We start from the raw sequence: 10,344 nt of genomic DNA, 5'->3' as shown, positions 1-10,344 counted from the left end.
TACAGCTACAGTGAGCTAACTGTTTAGCATTACTGTTACTAAGAGCTAGCATTACGGCTACTGAGAGCTAACTGGTTAGCATTACTGTTACAGAGAGCTAACTGGTTAGCATTACTGCTAGAGAACAAACTGGTTAGCATTACAGCTACAGTGAGCTAACTGGTTAGCATTACTGTTACTAAGAGCTAGCATTACGGCTACAGTGAGCTAACTGGTTAGCATTACAGCTACAGAGAGCTGATTGGTTTGCATTATGGCGAGCTGGTCACTGAAGCAGTTCTCTTGATGTCCTGAATGAGGTGCTGTTATAAAGTCGTGTAACTGGAGTTAAAAGCACTTGTATTCGACAGCTGTTTTTTCATCACGGCGAGTCACTCGGTTCCCTAGACAACAGCTGTCTGTTTTGGGGACGTGATGCTAACGTGACGTGATGTAACACAAACAGGCTGAGGCTGAAAGAGTGGAAGTGTGTGCTGAAACGCTCCTGCGTGTTTCTGCTCTTTCTGCTGTAAAGGTTTTTTGGGTGGCAGGACGCTAACATTAGCAGGATGCTAACATTAGCAGGATGCTAACAGGAGCAGGATGCTAACAGGAGCAGGACACTAACATTAGCAGGACGCTAACAGGAGCAGGATGCTAACATTAGCAGGATGCTAGCATCCAGCTAATGTTAGCGTTAGCAGGTTGCTAACATTAGCAGGTTGCTAACAGGAGCAGGATGCTAACATTAGCAGGACGCTAACAGGAGCAGGATGCTAACAGGAGCCGGTCGTGCTCACTCACATCTTTGACGTACATGAGGCGCCTTTTTAAACGCCCTCTAGCGTTTGAGAAGCCTGGAAGACGTTGCAGTGCAGTAATTCTCCCCTCTAGGAGTTCCCTGCTTAAAACTCCTTCCCACATCCCTGCAGGAAAGTTTACCCAGTAAAGTCATTGCATGTCTCTAGAAGATGTGTGTTTGAAGACGATACTGAATGAAGGCATTTATCAACTGCAGTTCCTTAACCGGCATCCGGTTGTGTGTAGGGAATGGAAGTTTGTAGGGAATGGAAGCGTGTAGGGAAACGGAAGTGTGTAGGAAACGGAAGTGTGTAGGGAATGGAAGTTTGTAGGAAACGGAAGTGTGTAGGAAACGGAAGCGTGTAGGGAAATGGAAGCGTGCAGGAAACAGAAGTGTGTGGGGAATGGAAGCTTGTAGGAAACGGAATGCAACTCATAATTTTGCTGGAATGCTCCATATGAATCCATTCACTTTGGGCTCGCTCGGCAGCGCCCTCTGGCGTCGGGCAAACCTAGAACACAGCGCTGAGTGGCAGGTCTCCTCGGCCTCTGCACTCTCTGGCTGAGTGACGCTGCCGCGTCTAGCCTCGCATTGCCCGATCGGTGACTCTGAGCTCCGCGTGACTCCGGGAGAAAAAAAAAAAACACAGAAAGAAGGGACTTTGCGCTCGATCGCTCTGCGATCGACCACGCGGCCTGGCCCTCGCCTCACAATGAATGGCCGTTTCTAGCGGAGAAAGTGAGGGAGAGCGCGAGCGTGTCGGACGCGTCCATCCAAACGCTTCGTAACGGCTCTCGAGCGAAGCGGAGCGGGTGAGTGTCGTTACCGTCTCCGCTCACTGATCGCTCCTATCAGCGGACTTAACGGGCGGCTCTGCGGAAAGAGTCGGGGTCGCGTGAGGTTGCGGTGGGTAGCGCGAGCACGTCTCGCGCGCTTCTGTTGTTTGTGTTTATCTGCCCGTCTGTTTTTTTTTCTCTCTCACTTTTTTTCTGCGGATTTTTGTGGACATTTTTTCGGGGGAGGGGGGATGGGCGCAGACGAACGGTACCGACACACATACAAAAAAAAAAAAAAAGAAAAGTTTAACCGCTTCACGGTCCTCTCCGGGCCACTGTTTTACCTATTCTAATTCTTTAAAAAATAGATAAAAAATAATAAAAGCCAAAAAAAAAAAAAACAGGACGCGGTTGCTGCTGAAAACAGTTTTGCTCTGTGGTTTATAACAAATTTTAATCGGTACTTAGCAGCAATGTCTGGCGAAATCCCCCCTCTCCGCTCCGCACTCCCCCCCGTCACTGTCTGCGTTGGTTCAGTCCGACTCGCCCCCAGTCAGTCAGTTCCTGCGTTTGTCCCGGGATGACCTGTTGATGTCTGTGAAATAAGACCAGGTGGGCTATTCTGAATTTCTTTTTCGAGGCGTAAGATTAAATTCGGGGCTGTGTTCGCGTCAGAAAGCGTCCCCCCCGGGCTTTTAAGAAATAAAGGAAAAAAGAAAGACAGAGGAGGGGGGAAAAAAAACAATCCGCCAGCTTCAGCCTAAAAAAATCACTCCCCCAGCGCTGCACTCGTGCTGCCTCTCCGTGCCCGCCTGAACCGCATGGACGATGGGCGGCTAGCTGTGGCTAACGGCCCTTCTCATTCGAATTTTCCCGTTCCACCTTAAATGGTGCAGCAGTTAGGCGCCAGCATGTAACTGCTGCACCATTTAAGGTGGAACGGGAAAATTCGAATGAGAAGCTGGACGCTGGAGGCCCTTTTTCCCTTTCCCTTTTTCTTTCCTTTTCTCCTCCTCTTTCTTCTTCCTGCCGCATTTCTCCCACCAGCTTCGTGCCCTCCGTGCCAAGCGGAGAAAAACTCGCCATCCTGGCGCGGTGGGCGCGTTTGCACCCCCCACCCCCGAGCACGGTCGAGGTTTGAGGAGTTTACTTTGGCTGAGTGTTTCGGCGTCTCGGCGCGGCGTCTCGGGCTCGATCGTGAACTGATGTCCACTTATTCACTCCGAGGCGACTGTAGTCGTGGAGTGAATGCGGTGCGGCGCGGTGCGGTGCTGCGCTGCGTGGGGGGCTCACAAAAGCGCATTATCTGTCTGCTCTTGTCTTTTCCACAGCCAGCCGAGCATCAGGAACGCGCTGTGTTTCCTCGACGCTCTAACGAACTCGGCTAACGGCCGGGCCGCGTCCCAAACCGCCTGTCTGTGCGCCGCAGTTGCACTTTTCTCTGCGTGCTGTTCGACTGTTTTGATGCCCGTCACGTTTAACGGAATGAATGGAGCTGTAACCCGGTGTCTGTGGGGAGGGGGTTTGTTAGGTGGGTGTGCAGGGGAAGGAAACTTTTTCAAATTCTTCTACATGTTGAGCCCAGGACGATCTCTCTCTCTCTCTCTCTCTCTCTCTCTCTCTCTCTCTCTCTCTCTCTCTCTCTCTCTCTCTCTCTCTCTCTCTCTCTCTCTCTCTCGTTTGTTCTTTCCCTCTCTCACCCTCCTTCCCTTGCTCTCGTTTCTCTCTCTCTCCTTTCTGTCTTTCCCACTCTATCAATCTATCTATTCCCCTGTCTTTCTTTCTCTCTTTCTCTTACTTTGTCTTTTCTTTTTTTTTTTCTTTCCCTTTCTTTCTCTTTTTCGTCCTTTCTCTCTTACTTTTTCTTGCTCCTCTCTCTCTCTCCCTCCTCCCCCTCTCTGGAGGGGGAAAAAGTTCTTAAATAAACCCTGGGCCTCTCACTGTGTGTGTGTGTGCGCGCTGTGGCTCTGGCCAACTGTAAACAAGCCGTTTTGTCTGATGTGTGTGACATGGGTTCTGTGTGTGTGTGTGTGTGTGTCAGGCCTCAGACAAAGAGGGCACTTCTTTTACCAGTGAAGCCCCACAGCACCGCCGACTGAGGAGGTTTGATTTCTGATGTTTTATCGACGTGCTGTTATCCCCCCTTTCTTCCATCCCCTCCCCCCGTTCACCTTGTCTTTATTTCATACCTTCGGCCTCACTTTAACGCACAAAATCAAAAGCTTTCCGAACTTTCCAACTCCTACCTGCGTGACTCGGTCAGGTGAGGATGGTGTGTTCTGCCCTGTGTTGGCAGCGTCAGCCCCGTCTGGTCTGTGCTGGAGTGATGGGGCTCTCGGTGCAGTTCAGCGCCACGCCGTCAGATGGTTTTACTTTAGGACAGTTTGTGTGTAGAAGCCGAGCTGCAGAATCATCCCGTCGTTAATGAACCTCTTTTGTGATGTCACAAAGTTCAGCTCATTTACATTACAGTGTCTCCTTCAGCCTTTCTGTTCACACTGAAGTTATAAGGAGTGTTTCAGCCTGGCCTCCTTTTTGAGCAGGCATGATACCGGGCAACCAGTCAGAATAGAGCTCATTTGCATATATTTTTTAAAGGCACAGCAGCAAAAACAGCCTAGTTTAGTTCTAGGGATAAAGAGAGGTTGAAAAAACTGTTTTTGGTGCATGGGTTTCTCAGAAATGTTGGATACCGGCCCTTTAAGCCAGGGAACCCATGCTTTCTGAGCGTGGTGGTTTATTTTAATCCTTTAAAATTGCGCTAAAGTGAATGAGTGTTGTTAACAGTAACCAGACAGAAAGAAGTTTAACACTTATTTAGTTTGAAGTGTTTTGAATTAAAGGGTTAATCTAGTCGAAAACGCACGCTAGTATTTACTCTCATTAATTAGGTTGTGTAAGGGTCTGTAGTCCCACGTTGCACATCTCAGCCTCATCGTTTTGACGGAATTCAGCTTTGTATCGTTTCTCATGTTTTCGTCCAGTAGTGTTCTCTGACTACAATACCCAGCATGCATTACTCACATGCATCGAATATAATTAGATGATCTAATCTTACCTATGGAACATAATAGTGATCTAATAGTGATTTAGCCACCACAAATTCAAACAGTATCCCCCAAAACACTTAAGCATTCAAAATATACGCCCACCTTCAAAATACATTATCAGAAGGGGGATTCCCTCCTCTTTAAACCTGGAAACTTCACTGTAGAGACTACTGCGGTGCGGCTGTAGGATGAGAGTAAGCATGTTTACAACAGCTGTGGTGACGATTAAATTTTAAATTTTGGCTGGAGTGTCCCTTTAACTGAAGCACTCAGTAAATGATACGCATTGAAGTTCACCGTCAGGTCCTGAAGGTCCTCAAAATACAATAAAAACCGCTTGGAAAAGTGGAACATCGCTATTTTATGGGAGGAAATATTGCCGAGGGTGCAATACTCGTTGTCAACGTTTGAATTAATGCTTTAAAACTTTTTTTAAATGTCACTAAATTTATGTATGTACCAATATACTGACCGTAAAAGCGCTCTTCAGAGTAGCCCGTGCACATATTGCGTCTGTGTATTATGCATGCAAGCTCAGCAGTAAGTAATGTGAGTTTAATGCATGCCTTTGTGTCGCCATAGCAACCCTATATTATTCAGTGTGTGCATGTGATGTCAGATGTTTGTGGTGCTTCAAATTTAAGACAGTCCATTACTTATTAAGGCTTTTAATTTGTAAAATGTAGTTTGATGCAAATGAAGGATTCTTAGACACACTGCAGCCATCAGTAGGCTGGTGCCGAAGCGGAGGTGGGCGGAGTCTAGTCCAGTTGATTTGTACTTTATTTCATTAATGGGTTCTGTTTTCATCGTCCCTGATTAGATCCTTATTCCCTTTTTTGGGTTTAATTTCATTCTGGACTGCTTTGCTGTTGCTCACACTTCTCATTTCGGAGCTGTAGCGTTTTATTTTAGACCAAAAGGATCCAAAATGAGAGGAATAGAGGCCTGAAAATCCTTAGTTCTTATGCTAATAGAGCAGTTCTGTGAGTTATGATGTTTGGAAACTTTTACGGCAGTTATTATATTACTTATTTATTGTATTGCTGTACTTTTACTGAAGGATGTGTTTGAAACGCTCTAACCAACTCTGAATAGACCCGTCATGGTCTGGTCTGTCGGTCTGTTTAACTGGTCTGTTTGTAATAGAAAGTCATGCATAAGCATTCAGGGGCATCTAAAAGGGGCAGGTCAGGTTGATCTGATTAGGCAATAAAATATGCATTTTTTTTGAAGGAATGGTTGCGCAGTGGTTACTATAATATCCCAGGTGGTTGCTACAGTGTTGCCAGGCAATTGCTATGGTATCCCATGCCGTTGGTAAATTATTCCTAGGCGGTTGCCATTGTGTATGTGGTGTGTATTCAGTCTTTCGTAGGGAGTTGGCAAGTGTTGGCTGTGTGTTGACATGAATGGCAGTCTATATGAGGAACGAGGGATGAAAAAACGACACATGGAGGTCAGTATGGTTGGGGATTAGCGCTTGGGGACAGGCCCTGAGTAGAACATGCATTTTAGTGTTTGTTAGGCAAAGTAAAAACAGGCCTATGGTTTGGGTAAAAAAAATGAGTGGGACGCTATGGGAGGAACGAGGGATGAAAAAGACATGTAGAGGAGTGTGGGTCAGTCTGGCGTATTGAGTTATGGGGAAAATGTATGGGGGGAAAATGACAAAGGGATGAGTGCGGGTCAGAACATCAGTGAATTTGTGCTTGGGGGGCCTGCCCTTAGTTACTGTATGTAAAATCACTACCGCCAGCTTTTGGCCTGGACTGTAGATCAGTCTTCTATGCTGTGTCCCAGTTGTTCACTGAACACCAATACTGTAAGGTGTAGGCTGTGTACTGATAGTAAAGGGGAATTCCACCCATATTTTAAAATTTCTGTGATTCAGGGTGGTTTGATGCGAAATGGTTCCACTGTAGAAAAACGTAGCGACTCAGATTTCTTCTTAGTGATGTGGATCGGAACCAGGGCTCACAAAGCCTATAAATAAAAGGACCAGAAAGGGATCTTAATTCGGTAGAAGAACCATTTTTTTAGTTTCCTAAAGAACGTTTCAATGAGTGAGATGTGTGAATGGGAAGAACCATTTTTAATGAGATTCTAGGAAGAACTTTACACTGGAGAACCGTAAGAAGAGTTTCCACTAGGGGTGGGCAATATGAGAATATTTTATTGTTATCGAGAACGCTGTTCTTTAACTACATGGTTCACTATATGTGCCTCTACAGCTCCTGTCTTCTCTGTGCAGACGTATGAAATCTCAGACTAAATATTATGATGTGTATCATGAAAATGTCTTGAAATATCGTGACACTTTTTTGCCATATCGCCCACCGCTAGTTTCCACACATCTCATTTACATCTGATCGCTTTAAGGGAACTTGAGCTGTTTTGTGGCATCACTCAAAAGCACTTTTAAGCGATGTGCAACACAAATGTAGTAAAGTTTACGATCGAAGATGACCAGTGAACCTACACTAAGTTTTTAGATGTGATGCTGATGATGGTGAAATAGCGGCAAATCTGAAGAAAATAAATTTTCTATGTAGTCTATTTGGCCTCAACACCCTGCATGTCGCCCTCCACCGTGAGTGGGTTTTAGGCCAAAATGTCAGCGAATTCGTCACCGTTTCATGTTAGAACTTTCCGTGAGGGAGCTTGTAGAGGTGGACGTCTGGTTCCTATCACCACCACTTCTCTAGAACAGGGCGTTTCACTCCAAACCGCTCCGAATGACTTTGTTTTTATTTTGCTACATTTCCCTTTATTTTCACACAAAACAGTCAAGTAGACAAAATGAGGTGATGTTGCTGCGCCAGCGTTCGTCAGTTCAGCTACTGAGTTTACACAAAAAACAGTGCCTTGTCTCAGACTTATTAGTTTGTTTATTTATTTTGTGAGCTGTTCCTTTTAACTGTTATCATAATGCCTCAGCCATGTTCGTTCCCAAGGTCTTGAGCAGTATTGCGTTGTGGGACCGCAGCATCCATTACAATCCTACTCGATAACTGACCCAGTCCGAGCGTGCAGGTTGTATGTATTGCTGTACTAATGCTTGCAACTCATTCCATTTACTCAGTCATATGGACTCCCGTACAGTTGTGATGGAATAATATTTAGGGTTTTTTCAAATGATGCTTCTTAAGTATGTTAGTAAACTCTTTGCTCTTCAGTTCTATTGTAGCCATTAGCAAGTCCCTAATTATTTATTCATTCATTCATTCATTCATTTTTGGTGGTGTTGATTCCATTGTTGTGGTGGTTCAGCTCCTGGGCTGCTTTACTGTTGCTCACATCTCCCACTTTGGAGTCGCAGCTGGAGTTCTATATGGGAACTCGGCACTTCAGGAGTTTTGGCTACTTTTATTTCTGTTCACTGTCTTACAGGGGCCAAATCATGGAAAACTGAATTTCCCTCTCTTCAAAAGATTGAAGTAATATGTAAACATTGAATGTGTTTGTTTACATGCACGCAGTAATGCAATCATAATCAGATTTCTCAAGATATCTTCAGAAGATTTTTCAGGTGGTCGTGTAAACAGAATTAGAATTGAGAACCATTTGTCACTGTGGAATTAGACCACTGCATTTAACCCGTCCCTGCACTGAAACACCCACATACACACACACACACACACACACTAGGGGGCAGTGAACACACTTGCCCGGAGCAGTGGGCAGCCCTATCCACAGCGCCTGGGGAGCAGTTGGGGGTTAGGTGCCTTGCTCAAGGGCACTTCAGTCATTGACTGTCAGCCCGGGGGATGGAACCGGCGACCATCCGGTCACAGGGCTGGTTCCCTAACCTCCAGCCCATGACTGCCCCCACGACAGCACACTCTGGTTTCTTAGATTGGAGTAGGGTCTAGGAATCTGATAACGAGGCTGGGTTTCAGCTCCGTAATCAGATTTCTCAGCGCAGGTGAACTCTTCCTCTGATTTCTTTTGGATTTCTGTGTAAAATTGGACCGGATAGGCGAGCAGCGTCACCACGACCTGCAGCAGAGCACTTTTGGAGCGACACTGAAACCAAACACGCTCAACAGAATGAAGGATTTAAATATTCTTCATCTTCTAGACGGTGTATGTTCATATTTTCAGATAAAGCGGCGTCATGAAGTTTCAGTTTTACGTTTACGTCGCGTCGTCTTCTGTGAGTCTGTTGGCTGGTTGCAAAGCAGAAATCTGACTACTGTCTGACTCATGTAGACCCGGAGTTTCCCCATCATCTGATTACTCGAGCATGTCAATATCTTGATTGGATTACTGACAATCTGATTATCTGCAGTTATTGGTCCGTTCTGTATATGGAAGCCAACCTGCTTTGAATTCACTGTTTCTCTGATGTCACAAGAACCAACTCGATTACATATCAATTACATTGAAGCTATAAGGAGTGTTTCAAGGCCTGAACACTAGGCAGCCAATCAGAATAGAGCTTGGTTATCCTGGGTAGTAAAAACAACCTGTTTTAATTCTAAAAGATAAGGAGAGGGTGGGAAACGATGTAAAAAGTATGCATTATGGCTGTTTTTTTATATAAAATGTTCTAAATGAACCTCAGTAGAAAAAAATGAAAAATACAATAAAAATGTGGGATATGGGCCCTTTAACAACGTAATAATGCTTTTATTTGAGTGCGAGTTGATTAGGAGTCAAACAGAATTAGCGTTTTGTTTAAGACACAACAGGGAGGCGACTAGTGGTTCATTCCTTTAGAACCCTTAAGAAATATTGGGGACATTATGTTCCTTTCATTGTGTTTCAGGTTTGTTGTATGTGAAAAGAGCACAGCTGTGGGCTCCAAGGAAGTTTCCTCATAGTGTCATATTAAACGGCGCTGACGGCGTCTACAGTGTCAGACAAAGCGCCGTGTTTGTACACATTCATGTTCAACTGTGACCTCAATCACTGCGAGGCTAAATCTCTGTACAGAGCTCAGATAAAGCGCCATTTCATCTCTCTCGCTCCCTCTCTGCTGGATCTCCACCACGTCTACGTTAACTCTTCCTCCTGACGTCCCGTTTCAGTTCCAGAGAAGTTGGGTCCGTCCGCCTGCGCTTCTCTGCTGTAGCTTTGCTGCAGTGGCCTTGGCCATTGTCTTAAAGGACAGGCCTGTTGAACAGACGCGGTCTTGTCTTTGTGACTGTTTGTTTATGGATGATCCTTTGTTCCACGTTTGATGATAAAGGTTTCTAAACGGTCGGCTTGCCAGCAGTTCTTTGGAGTGATGCCATAGAAGAACTGCTTCTGGTTCCCTGAAGAACCTTTTCTGTTGAGGGATTTCAGTTGAGTTGTTAAAGGGCCAATAACCTACATTTTCCGTGCATTTGTAGAGTGGGGCCTTGCTGGTTTTATCCTGTATAAATTAAAATGTGGCCAGAAGTTAGTAAGGCATGGGAGCAAGATAATGAAGTCGCGGCAACGACTTGGTAAGATGTGGGAATGAAATCCTAATGCGTGGCCACGACTTAGTAAGGCATGATTTTGTTCCCATGCCTTACTGAGTGGTGGCCACCTAATAGGATCTTGTTCCCACATGTTGTTTTGTTTTTATTTATATGGGTTGTCACCAGCAGGGCTCCATTTTACAACAAAATCTCGTATCTCAAAAATGGTAACTTTAAAGGAGAAGCAAAAAACTAACTTTGCTTTCAATGCAAGTTAATGGGACTGCGTCATTTTGGGCTGTTTCTTTTGGTCCATTCGTTCATCATAACCATTTTTCAGC

The 10,344-nt window shown here is 45.3% G+C and overlaps 1 protein-coding gene across 4 annotated transcripts in view; it reads left to right on the top strand.

Moving 5' to 3' along the window:
• Positions 1-1,470: 1,470 nt before the first annotated feature.
• LOC108442095 (nucleus accumbens-associated protein 1) overlaps positions 1,471-10,344 on the top strand; it is a 29,648-nt gene continuing 20,774 nt past the window's right edge. For 3 of the 4 annotated variants that reach the window (XM_037544644.1, XM_037544645.1, XM_037544642.1), the window contains exon 1: positions 1,471-1,593. The gene's annotated coding sequence lies outside the window, so the exon portion shown is untranslated. Of the gene's footprint in view, positions 1,594-2,113; positions 2,170-10,344 lie in introns of those variants that run through there. The other variant, XM_037544643.1, reaches the window with a different exon arrangement.

Source organism: Pygocentrus nattereri, chromosome 14 (assembly GCF_015220715.1).
Source record: "Pygocentrus nattereri isolate fPygNat1 chromosome 14, fPygNat1.pri, whole genome shotgun sequence".
NCBI lineage: Eukaryota > Metazoa > Chordata > Actinopteri > Characiformes > Serrasalmidae > Pygocentrus > Pygocentrus nattereri.
The sequence above is the reverse complement of the archived record's forward strand: the minus strand, read 5'-3'. Positions and strand labels throughout refer to the sequence as shown.